This window comes from Cervus canadensis, chromosome 9, assembly GCF_019320065.1.
Source record: "Cervus canadensis isolate Bull #8, Minnesota chromosome 9, ASM1932006v1, whole genome shotgun sequence".
Classification (NCBI taxonomy): domain Eukaryota; kingdom Metazoa; phylum Chordata; class Mammalia; order Artiodactyla; family Cervidae; genus Cervus; species Cervus canadensis.
This window is the reverse complement of record NC_057394.1, coordinates 17,416,674-17,429,683: the sequence shown is the minus strand read 5'-3', so window position 1 is coordinate 17,429,683 and position 13,010 is coordinate 17,416,674. Positions and strand designations below refer to the sequence as shown.

The following is a 13,010-nucleotide window of genomic DNA, read 5'->3' as shown; positions in this document are numbered from 1 at the left end:
TTAAAGGACTCCCCAACCCCGGTTTGGGTCTGACTGGGGAGGGTCAGTAACAAAATAGGAAGAAATCAAACCATCTTTGGTTTCCTGGTGGCTCAGATGGTAAAGAATCTGCCTGCAGTGGAGGAGACCCGGGTTTGATCCCTGGGTTGGGAAGATCCCTTAGATGAAAGAAATAGGCAACCAACTCCAATATTCTTACATGGAGAATTCCTTGGAATTCTGGAGTTGCATGAGAGTCATGGAGTTTGCAAAGAGTCAGACAAGACTGAGTGACAAACATTTTCTAGCATGAAAGCAGCTGCCATTTGGGAAGAAATGAGATCTTTTGCTTCCTATAACATAGGTTCTCTATTGGCTGCAGGGTGGAATTACCTGAGGGTTTTTTTAAAGTGTTTACTCCTGCATCCCCTCTCCCGAGATTCTGATTTAACTGAGATGAGGCTTCAGCACTCGGTTTACAGAGTCCCCTGGTGATTTTACAATCCATTGGACTTTGCCATGTTTAAGCTATAAGGATTCCATCTGGACGAGGAACGGAGTAAACAAATCAGGTGATTCTATAGGAGCAGGAGTGTGTGTTTCTGTGTCTAGGGTGTAGATGAGGTGGGTGAGGTGGGGGCCTCTCTCTTGCCCGCTGAGAGGTCTTCCTGGCTGCTCATTCCATGGCCCTTCCACGCTGCTCACCTGGATACATTGATTCATCTCCCCCCTGGTGGTGATGTTCAGTATAGCACAGTTGTTCCTAGAGGTTTCACACAAGCCCAGCCTAGTTGGGCTTCCCTGGTGGCTCTAGTGGTAAAGAATCTCCCTGCCAATACAGGAGCTGCAACAGACACAGGTTCAATCCCTTGTTCGGGAAGATCCCCTGGAGAAGGAAATAGCAACCCAATACTGCAGTATTCCATGGACAGAGGAGCCTGGCAGGCTATAGTCTGTGGGGTCGCAAATAGTTGAACACAACTGAGCACACACACACACACACACACACACACACACACACACACACACGCAGGATTTATGGGCAGATGCTGACAACATCAATTCACTCATGTTATTAAAAGCTGGCTACAAAACAGCCTCAGTGTGGATAAGTGCCTCTCCAAGTGTTACACTCCTGCAGTTACTTCTTTTAAAAGATTCCCTGATGGCTCAGATGGTAAAGAGACTACCCGCAATGCAGGGGATCTGAGTTTGATCCCCAGGTCGGGAAGATCCCCTAGAGAAGGAAATAGCAACCTACTCCAGTATTCTTGCCTGGAAAATCCCATGGACAGAGAAGCCTGGTGGGCTAGAGTCCATAGGGTTGCAAAGAGTCGGACACGACTGAGCGACTTCACTTTCACTCCTGGGGCTTCCCTCCTAGCTCAGCCAGTAAAGCATCTGCCTTCAAAGCAGGAGACCTGGGATTCAATCCCTGGGTCGGGAAGATCCCCTGGAGAAGGAAATGGCAACACATTCCAGTATTCGTGCCTGGAGAATCCCATATGGACAAAGGAACCTAGCAGGCTACAGTCCATGGATTCACAAGAGTTGGACAAGACTTAGCAACTAAACCACCACAGCCTTAGTTCATCACAAACCTTAGCCTGAGTCCCAGTGTTTGGTTTTCTGGGAGGGAAATCCTGGGAGCCGTACAGGATGAGCAGCTGGGCAGTAACTTCAGGAGTCGCTCCTGTGCATAGAAGCTCATGGAGCTCTGGGCCACTGGCCAAGCACGGGTCTATAACAGGGCTGTGACTGGAGTCTTCAAATGCCTGGGGTCTGAGGGGTGTGTGTGTTCAGTCATGATGACTCTTTGGGACCCCATGGACAGAGGATGGGATTTCCTAGGCAGGAATACTGGAGTGGGTTGCCATTTCCTCTTCTGGGGGATCTTCCTGACCTAGGAATGAAACCTGCATCTCTTGTGTCTCCTACAGTAGCAGGCAGATTCCTTACCACAAGCACCCCCTGGGGGGTTGAGGCAATTGATCTTATCAGCCAGGGACAGGTGCTTCCCAGTCTCAGTGGTAAAGAATCTGCCTGCCACTGCAGGAGACACAGGAGAGGCAAGTTCCTTGTCTGGGTTGGGAAGACACCCTGGAGGAGGAGATGGCAACCCACTCCAGTGTTCTTGCCTAGAGAATCCCATGAACAGAGGAGCCTGGCAGGCTACAGTCATAGGGCTGCAAAGAGTCGGACGTGACTGAGCACAGCCAGTGACATGAACAGCACAGCACAGCCTATGATATCGAGCATCAAGCAGTGCAGAGATGTAAGGTGATGAGTGTCCCAATAAACAGCAGCCGCCCCTTATTCTGCTGTGTGCCAAGATATGTTTTTACTTAACTATCATGTTTAATTAGTTTTTGGTATATAAAAATTTATTACTATCATGCTTTCATCATCCAAATTTATGATCTTGGTCTTTCCTTCTTGCCTCTGTATAAGTCCAAAAGAGAGACACTGGCTACTTTGACAACCTTAAAGCGTACTCCAGGAATGTCACCAACAGTATGACCTTTGCAACCAAATCCAGCAACCATAATGTCATTATTTTCCTCAATAGAATTCAAGCAACCATCACTGGGTACAAAGACTGTGATTTTTTACCATTCTTGATGAGCTGAACCCTGACACTTTTCCTGATGGCAGAATTTGGTTGTTTGGCTTCAACCCCTACTTTTTCGAGCACAATTCTCTTGGCATGAGAAGCGCCTCCAAAAGGGTTGGCCTTCAGGGCTGTGTCCAAATGGGCTTTATTGTACTACTTATCATGCTGCTTCTGGGCTCGTCAGTGGTTACAGAAATTCCTGGCAGTATGGAGACCACGACACTTGCCCATTCTGCCAGTATCATGGGCCTGAACAAAAGACTATCATGTTTAATTTTAACACAAGCTTGGAGGGTATTAGAAACCCCATCCTACAGCACTTTAGGACCTTGATCAATGGCATAGGACTCCTAACTGGCAGATGCAGACTCTGAGCCCAGGCAGGTGGGAACACAGTCTGTCCCCACTCCACCCGTGTCCTGCGGGACCAGGAGGTCTCTCTGCCCAAAGACCTTCTCAGTGGCTTCAGCCTGACTCCCCGGGTGGGTCCTTGAGGTCCCTCTAGGCACCCGCAGCCCCTTTGCTCTGACTCAGGTCCTTCTTTCTGTAGGGCAGCCCCCGAGAGCCCCACGGTCGGCAGGAGGACACCCTTGCCCCGTTCTGGCAACTTCTCCCTGCAGCCAGCTCATGGAGGTGGGGTCAGGCCAAGTTGTGAGGAGAATCAGGAGAGAAGCTGGAAGCTGTAAGTTGGTATCAGTGTCTTCCTCTGACCTGGGACCTCCCTCTCTCTCCCTGACACTTCCTGCCACTTGTGGCAGCTCCCCTCCATGTCCCCCCTAACATTACACGTGCTCCTGTAGCTCTGCTGTGGATCAGAATCACCAGAGGAGGGGGTCAGAAGGCAGAGTCCTAGGCTCCAATCCCAAAGATCTGATCCAGAAGGTCACATTGTGGGGCCTGGGAATTTGAATCTTTATCCATCCCAGTGGATTGGGATACATGAAGTCCTGTGAACACTCTGAGAAACATTTAAAAGACCTGTCACTTACATCCGTGGCCCCAGGTCAGGAGTATAAATGAAGCCCATACTATATGTTTAAATATTTTAAAGTTATAAATCAGTCATACAAAACTGTCAAGTACACCTAGGTAACTATTAAAACCTGGAAGACTGGGGTTTTGGACACTGAGCTCTAAGCCAGAAGGCAGGGCAGCAGAGGGAGGGGCCGCCCCAGCCCCCAGGCCTCCCCCTGCTCTTCCCGCCTCTGGCTCTGACCCGCTCTGTGCCCTGAGCACTCTGCTGCTCAAACAAGAGCACATTTACCCAGCCTTCAGGTCCAGTCTCAGGCCACGCTCTTCGTGCCCATAAACAGCTGTATCGTGACCACTTGTCGAGCTGGGACATGGGCCCCGGGAGAGGGGCGGGCACAGGCCCTGGGAGCAGGGGTTCTGGGGTCCAGGTGCTCAGAGCACGGCCTGGAGGGGGCGGGGCTCCAGGTGGCCACACCCCCTGGTCCTCCCTGGCAGCCTGCACCTGGGGAGGGTGCAACAGTAGGATGACGGATCAGGGCCTCTAAACCAGCACTTCTCTGACTGTACTGTGAGCAGGACTCACCTGGAATCCAGAGATTCTGAGTCAGTGGGTCTGGGATAGAGACAAGATTCCGTGTTCTAATGGCCCCCCAGGCCAGCCGATGCTGCTGGTCCACAGGCTGCGCTTAGAACAGCAGAGCTCTGGGGCAGGGTGGGCAGAGTTTTCCTGTAAAGGACAAGGAAGTCCATTTCCAAGCTTTGCGGGCCTTACGGTGTCCGCTCAGGAAAACATTTACTTCTGCTTCGCTGACTACACTAAAGCCTTTGACTCTGTAGATCACAACAAAATGGAAAACTTAAAGATCACCTTACCTGTCTCCTGAGAAACCTGTATGCAGGTCAAGAAGCAACAGTTAGAACCAGACATGGAACAGCCACCTGGGTCAAAATTGGGAAAGGAGTATGACCTGTATATTGTCACCCTGATTATTTAACTTATATGAAAAAGAATGTATGTATAACTGAATCACTGCTATACAGCAGAAATTAACACAACATTGTGAATCAATGATAGATACTTAAATAAATTTTTGAAGAAACTAGGGAAAAAAAAGTCAAGGCTGTCAGTAGGTTCGCTATTAATAATATTTACTCTGGTTACTTGCTTAGCCAGGTGTTTGCCAGATTTTTCCACTTTGAAAATACAATTCTTCCCTAAAGAATTAATCTGAGAAGATATTTTGAGTCCATGAAAATGCTGTGTCTCCCCCAACCCATGAACATTCACCATATATTCAGACAATGATGATTTTTGTCTGAATTATTTATGACAAGGATGGCTGCTATATGGTAATTTGCAGTCAGTCTGGCTACATTTGTGAGTTGACCCTCTACTGCAAAAAAGGGCTTTCCCTTCCTACTACCTATTTTACATCTTATAGGAATCAGTACACTCATGGATTTAAAAAAAAATTAATGTTATAAAACAGGGTTTTAAAGCCCTCAGTTCTCTGTTTATCATTATTTACTTATTACATTTCTAATGTGATGAAAACTCCATCTCAGAGACTCATTTTTTGTCTAGGTAATCTGAAAATTTTAATTTTAAAAATGTTTTTCATGTAATGTCCTCTAGAATTAAATATGATAAACTTTTGGATCAAACACTGGTTTGGAATACCCAAAGCTTCCACCTGTTGGGATGGATACTTGTGAACATGTTTGCTGAGTGAAAGAGTGAATTTAGTCAGAACCATCCAATGTGAACTTCTTATAGAACATTCCTAGTGTGTCTAAGTCTTAACCTTGGTTCTTCTTAAAAAAATAATACAATCCCAGTTTGACTCCAAAGGCAAGTCAGATGGGCCTGGAGTACAGATGGAGGTCTCACAGGGCTGGGGCATGTGATTCCTTCTAATAATGCTATTTTTTAGGTCTAAATTCAAATAAATATATATTTCTCCCAGTTTTCAACACACATTGCTGTTCTAGTTTTTGGAAAAAAGAAACACTTTCCTTAGAACATTAGGTTTAAAAAATAAAAGATCCACATTCTTTCTGTTTTTAAAGGAAAATTAATAGCTTACACATAAAACCTTGTGTTTAAAAATTCTGTAGGTTTTAAAGTGACCTGTTGTGCTTCCAGGGACCTTCTTCAACATTAGGACCATGCTGCTGTTTCAAGAATAGAATTGGTAAAACATATGCACAGTATTATTTTTAGACTTAAAAAAAAAAAGAAAAAAACCTTTAAACTTGAACAGGAATTTAATTATTTCTAGCTTTTTAATGCTATTAAAAACATTGACAATGTATAGTAGGGCCTTTTGAAAGCCTATGTGCTCTAATTGTAAGATAAATATGATGGTAACAATTAATAAAGAGGATAGTGCTGGAGAGAGTAGTACTGATTGACAGCTAATCACATATCCAGTATTGTTCAAAAGCAGTGTTTCACACCTGTCTGGGATTAAATATCAGTTTTATTTAATTTTACATTTTCAGCCCATTGCAACCTAATCAATGATCCACTATGCACGGCTAGGGTGCAGCTCAGCCACGTGCCCCTCCCCCACCCCAAAAGTGCAACACTCACACTGCTCCCTGGGGTGTTCAGGATCCCACCCATCCTGAGGGTGGATGTCACAGCAATACAGATGGTTTTGAGTTTCTAGCTTTCTTGAATTTCCTGTACTTATTTCTAACCAGGTTACAAACAGGTCATGGACTGACACTAGTGCACAGACCACACTGTGTCACTGTCATAGTTAATCTTGGCAGCAGCCCTCTGAGAATCATACTGTCCCCACCTCAACTTTCAGACAAAGACATTGAAGTACAGTGGGCTTCCCAACCTTAAGAGCCCCCACTTAGCAGGTAGCAGAACTTGAATCCAAACCCAGTCAGTGCCCAGAGGTGCCAGGATTTGTCCCTGACTCCAGAGCGTGTGCTCTTCCCCATGTGCTTGTGTCATCTTAACTACATGTGGAGGAGGAACAGTTTGGTTTAGGCCATCAGATGAGGACCTCCTCAAGTACACCTTCTACAGTCTACAAACCTCCTTCATCCAAACCCATCCTGTTCTCCTGTCCTAGTGATAAGATTCACCAAGGTCAATGATTCCACCCTGTGTCTTTGGATGATCTTAGTCCATCCATCATCCCAACCAAAGCAATGGTTTAAGAGAGCAGGAACTATATTCATTTCCCAGACAAAGAAGCTGAGATTTAGAGGTTGAGATATATACTCAAGCATGTAACTAAGACTACGTGACTAAAGGATGTCCAGAGCCTATTTTGTCAAGGATGGTGCCATTCTAATATCCTGGCACCTTGGCTGGGTACTGCTCGCCCACACCCACACTGCTAGTGAGTAATAGAGAAAGGACAGATCAGTGTGACTGACTCCAAAACCAGGGCTTCCTGTTATCCCAGGCTACCACTCAAAATCTCAAAGTTATAAAGTTGAGACGGAAGGTTTGCTCTCAGTCATCATTTGTTCATTCCACAAACACTTACTGAGCAATATGTATAGATATTCTGCTGGAAGACATAATTAAAAAGTGAACAGGGCACAGTTTCAAGTCTTACCACGTGTAAGCTGAAGCTGACTGTGGCTCGGATCATGAACTCCTTATTGCCAAATTCAGACTTAAAATGAAGAAAGTGGGGAAAACCACTAGATCATTCAGGTAAGACCTAAATCAAATCCCCTATGATTATACAGCAGAAGTGAGAAATAGATTTAAGGGACTAGATCTGATAGACAGAGTCCCTGATGAACTATGGACACAGGTTCATGACATTGTACAGGAGACAGGGATCAAGACCATCCCCAAGAAAAAGAAATGCAAAAAAGCAAAATGGCTGTTTGAGGAAGCCTTACAAATAGCTGTGAAAAGAAAGGAAGCAAAATGCAAAGGAGAAAAGGAAAGATATACCCATTTGAATGCAGAGTTCCAAAGAATAGCAAGGAAATATAGGAAAGCCTTCCTCAGCAATCAATGCGAAGAAATAAAGGAAAACAATAGAATAGGAAAGACTAGAGATCTCTTCAAGAAAATTAGAGATACCAAGGGAACATTTCATGCAAATATGGGCTCAAAAAAGGACAGAAATGGTATGGACCTAACAGAAGCAGAAGATATTAAGAAGAGGTGGCAAGAATACACAGAAAATCTATACAAAAAAGATCTTCACGAGCCGGATAATCACAATGGTGTGATCACTCACCTAGAGCCAGACATCCTGGATTGTGAAGTCAAGTAGGCCTTATGAAGTATCACTGGGAACAAAGCTAGTGGAGGTGATGGAATTCCAGTTGAGCTATTTCAAATCCTAAAAGATGATGCTGCACTCAATATGTCAGCAAATTTGGAAAACTCAGCAGTGGCCAAAGGACTGGAAAAGGTCAGTTTTCATTCTAATCCCAAAGAAAGGCAATGCAAAGAAAGTTCAAACTATCACACAATTGCACTCATCTCACACACTAGTAAAGTAATGCTCAAAATTCTCCAAGCCAGGCTTGAGCAATACATAAACTGTGAACTTCCAGATGTTAAAACTTGTTTTAGAAAAGGTAGAGGAACCAGAGATCAAATTGCCAACATTCACTGGATCATCGAAAAAGCAAGAGAGTTCCAGAAAAAAACATCTATTTCTGCTTTATTGACTATGCCAAAGCCTTTGACTGTGCAGATCACAATAAACTGTGGAAAATTCTGAAAGAGATGGGAATACCAGACCACCTGACCTGCCTCTTGAGAAACCTGTATGCAGGTCAGGAAGCAACAGTTAGAACTGGACATGGAACAACAGACTGTTTCCACATAGGAAAAGGAGTACATCAAGGCTGTATATTGTCACCATGTTTATTTAACTTATATGCAGAGTACATCATGAGAAATACTGGGCTGGAAGAAGCACAAGCTGGAATCAAGATTGCCAGGTTAAATATCAATAACCTCAGATATGCAGATGACACCACCCTTGTGGCAGAAAGTGAAGAGGAACTAAAGAGCCTCTTCATGAAAGTGAAAGAGGAGAGTAAAAAGTTGGCTTAAAGCTCAACATTCAGAAAACTAAGATCATGGCATCCAGTCCCATCATTTCATGGCAAATAGATGGGTAAACAGTGGAAACAGTATCAGACTTTATTTTTCTGGGTTCCAAAATCACTGCAGATGGTGACTGTAGCCATGAAATTAAAAGACGCTTACTCCTTGGAAGGAAAGTTATGACCAACCTAGACAGCATATTAAAAAGCAGAGACATTACTTTGTCAACAAAGGTCTGTCTAGTCAAGGCTATGGTTTTTCCAGTAGTAATGTATGGATGTGAGATTTGGACTATAAAGAAATCTGAGAGCAGAAGAATTGATGCTTTTGACCTGTGGTGCTGGAGAAGACTTTTGAGAATCCCTTGGACTGCCAGGAAGGACTGATGTTGAAGCTGAAACGCCAATATTTTGGCCACCTGATGCGAAGAGGTGACTCATTTGAAAAGACCCTGATGCTGGGAAAGATTGAAGGCAGGAGGAGAAGGGGGCGACAGAGGATGAGATGTTGGATGGCATCACCGACTCAATGGACATGAGTTTGGGTAAACTCTGGGAGTTGGTGATGGACAGGGAGGCCTGGCGTGCTGCGGTTCATGGGGTCACAAAGAGTCAGACACAACTGAGTGACTGAACTGAACTGAACACTCACAGTCAGGGCAGACTACATGCACAACAGAAAGAACAGGCCCCTTGTTTAAAAATAAAGTATCTCAAGATGGTGACAACAGGACACTAACCAAGTATGGTTTAGTTTAACACGAGAGGTGCTCAGGGTAACACTCAAATCCGAGTTACCTAGGATGACAACTGATCTTCATGTGACTTCCTAGAAGAGATGACAACTGGGCTGACCCTGGAGAATGAGGATATCTCCCCTACATGGACCTTTTCCTCTATTTTTTAGAACAGAGGGTATTCAGGAGAATCACTGAGTCATCATTTTAACTTAAACATCAGTCATCAAGAGTCTCCCCCACAGTACACCCTCATCACCTACCTCTGGAACTGTGATACATGCCCAGGGGGGACATGGAGATGTGCTGTCCTGACCTTTCAAGGACTTGTTGTCCAGCAGCTGTAAGTGCTGTCAATGGGCAACCTTAAACCACCAGCCCTCTGGGGGCAGCCTACATGCAATGATCCATCCAGGTGAAGGTATAAAGGCCTGGCCATTGGATGTGTCAGGACAACCCTGAAGGGCCATCGTCACTCCAAACTCACATGGGGTCAGCTCAGGTCATCTGGCCAGAGTTGCACCTTGATCTTTCCCTCTGCCTTACCCTGTTTCTTCCCTCCTGATTCCACAGTGTTGACCCCAAGGGCAACCCTGATACACATCCCAGCACTAAAGTCCATCTGAGTCTGCATCCTAGAGAACCAGCCTGCAACACGTATCAGAAGACATTCCAGTATTGGGGGAGGATTTTTTATTGAAAAAATTTTATTGAAAATTACTGGTTACACATGTACTTATAACATTTTAACCCCCTGCCCCGAATAAAATACAAAATGGCAGAAACAAGGACCTTTAGTATGAATGCGATTACCTTTGATTTAGAATTCACAACCTAATGTTCTCTGACCAAATGAAATTAAGTTATATATTAATAACAAAAGACTACTATATGTTGAACCATATGAAAGTGCCATTTTATAGCTTATAAAAAGACTGAATGTTAACAGTTCTACATGGTTCAATCTAAAAGAAGAAATCTATTAGCATTTGAAATTTAGAGAACATTATACTTATAAATGTTCAAGCTGGTTTTAGAAAAGGCAAAGGAACCAGAGATCAAATTGCCAACATCCGCTGGATCATCGAAAAAGCAAGAGAGTTCCAGAAAAACATCTATTTCTGCTTTATTGACTATGCCAAAGTCTTTGACTGTGTGGATCACAATAAACTGTGGAAAATTCTGAAAGAGATGGGAATACCAGACCACCTGACCTACCTCTTGAGAAACCTGTAGGCAGGTCAGGAAGCAACAGTAAAAACTGGACATGGAACAACAGACTGCTTCCAAATAGGAAAAGGAGTACGTCAAGGCTGTATATTGTCACCCTGATTATTTAACTTATATGCAGAGTACATCATGAGAAACACTGGGCTGGAAGAAGCACAAGCTGGAATCAAGATTGCCAGGTTAAATATCAATAACCTCAGATATGCAGATGACACCACCCTTGTGGCAGAAAGTGAAGAAGAACTAAAGAGCCTTTTGATGAAAGTGAAAGAGGAGAGTGAAAAAGTTGGCTTAAAGCTCAACATTCAGAAAACGAAGATCATGGCATCTGGTCCCATCACCTGATGGGAAATAGATGGGGAGACAGTGGAAACAGTGTCAGAATTTATTTTTTGGGCTCCAAAATCACTGCAGATGGTGACTGCAGCCATGAAATTAAAAGACGCTTACTCCTTGGAAGGAAAGTTATGACCAATCTAGAGAGGATATTAAAAAGCAGAGACATTACTTTGCCAACTAAGGTCTGTCTAGTCAAGGCTATGGTGTTTCCAGTATTCATGTATGGATGTGAGAGTTGGACTTTGAAGAAAGCTGAGCACCGAAAAATTGATGTTTTTGAACTGTGGTGTTGGAGAAGAGTCTTGAGAGTCCCTTGGACTGCAAGGAGATCCAACCAGTCCATCCTAAAGGAGATCAGTTGGGTGTTCATTGGAAGGACTGATGCTGAAGCTGAAACTCCAGTACTTTGGCCACCTCATGCGAAGAGTTGACTCACTGGAAAAGACCCTGATGCTGGGAGGGATTGGGGGCAGGAGGAGAAGGGGATGACAGAGGATGAGATGGCTGGATGGCATCACCGACTCAATGGGCATGAGTTTGAGTAAACTCCAGGAGTTGGTGATGGACAGGGAGGCCTGGCATGCTGCGATTCATGGGGTCGCAAAGAGTCGGACACGACTGAGTGACTGAACTGAAGTGATTCTTATAAATAACCCATGGGTAAAAGATATAGTTAATGAATTAAATTAGGAATTAGAAAATACATAATACTATGGCTATTGACAGTGATGAGTACCAAAACTTGCAGGTTGCAGCTCAAGTGGATCTTAGGAAAAAAGTCAGCTTTATATACTTATAGTAGAAAAATGATGACATTACTAATCTCTTTTCAATTTAAGAATTAGAGGAAAAACCTCAAAGTTAAGCAAAAGTTGAAGGAAAGAAAGAATGATATGATGAACTAGCAAAAAAAGAGCATCAATCAAGCAAAAAGTTGATTCTTTGAAAACAGGGAAAAGTTATGCAAGATTATTCATAAAAAAGAAGGTTAAAAGAAAATTAAAAAGCCAAAAGAACACAGACGCTGCAGAGAGTAAACATATAAGATATTGTGAATAAATTTATGTCAATCAAGCTCAAAACTCACAGGAAACAGATTCCTCCTAGAAAATGAAATCTATCAAAATGACTCTGCAGAAATAACACACTGAAGAGGAAGCACATAATTACCAAAAGTTAGGCTGCGCTACACTGTAAATGTGATTAATGCCACTGGATTGTGTGACTAAAAATGGTTATATGGTAAATTTTATGTTATATATACTTTATCACGATTTGTAAACAATAAAATAAAATCCTCTATCTAGAAGACAGTCTAGCACACATCTGTGCTTCATTAGCAAATCCCCTAGAAGGGGTCCTTTTTTGAGAAAGCATATTTTCCCTTCCTTCTCTTTTAGAACATCTAATATTGTCCTTCTGTATTGTATTTAACCATATATCTATTTTTTTTGTTACTTAAACTATAGTGTATTATATGTTTTTCCTATCAGGTTTCTCTACGGTATTTTAATCAGAGGTCTTTTAGTATAAAAATGGATCCTAGTCATGTTAAAGGAAGTGGTGACACAAAACAGCAACTTCACACAGTCCTCAAGTAAACAGAATCTCTGATATAATTGGAAAGTAATATGTAATTCTGGGAACAGTAAAGAAACATCTGTGACAACTTTGTCTCAAATCTTAGAAAATGAGTTTGGCTCTGGAGTCTCTCAAGACACAAAACCTGTGAGACAGTTTATTGGTGGCCTGCACGTCTGATTTAGATAAGAAAGCAAGTAATAAAACATTTAAATAAACATAATAAATCTTTTTTCAAGAGCCTGAAATCAATGAGTGAAGTTGGAGAACTAACATCTTGTAATGTGTAAACATTTGTTGCTGGTGTAAAAAAAAGCAGAATATAGTTTATGCAGTGCAAAACCTGTTGGAAAAAAAGCCTTTGTAGTAGACATGAACTCATGGTAGAATCACAGTGTTGACTCAAAAATTGTTAAGGCTGAGGGCTGTCCACTGGAAACGTTCATAACCACAGGGTCACTGTGAGTAATATCTGGCTATCTCCTTTTGAAATACACCTGAGG

General features: G+C 43.2%; 1 protein-coding gene and 1 pseudogene across 1 annotated transcript in view; one reads left to right on the top strand and one right to left on the bottom strand.

The window, feature by feature from the left end:
• Positions 1-13,010, top strand: part of LOC122447240 (ATP-binding cassette sub-family C member 4-like) — a 914,448-nt gene that overhangs the window by 355,703 nt on the left and 545,735 nt on the right. The gene's annotated exons all lie outside the window — the stretch shown is intronic.
• Positions 2,394-2,824, bottom strand: LOC122447593 (annotated as a pseudogene).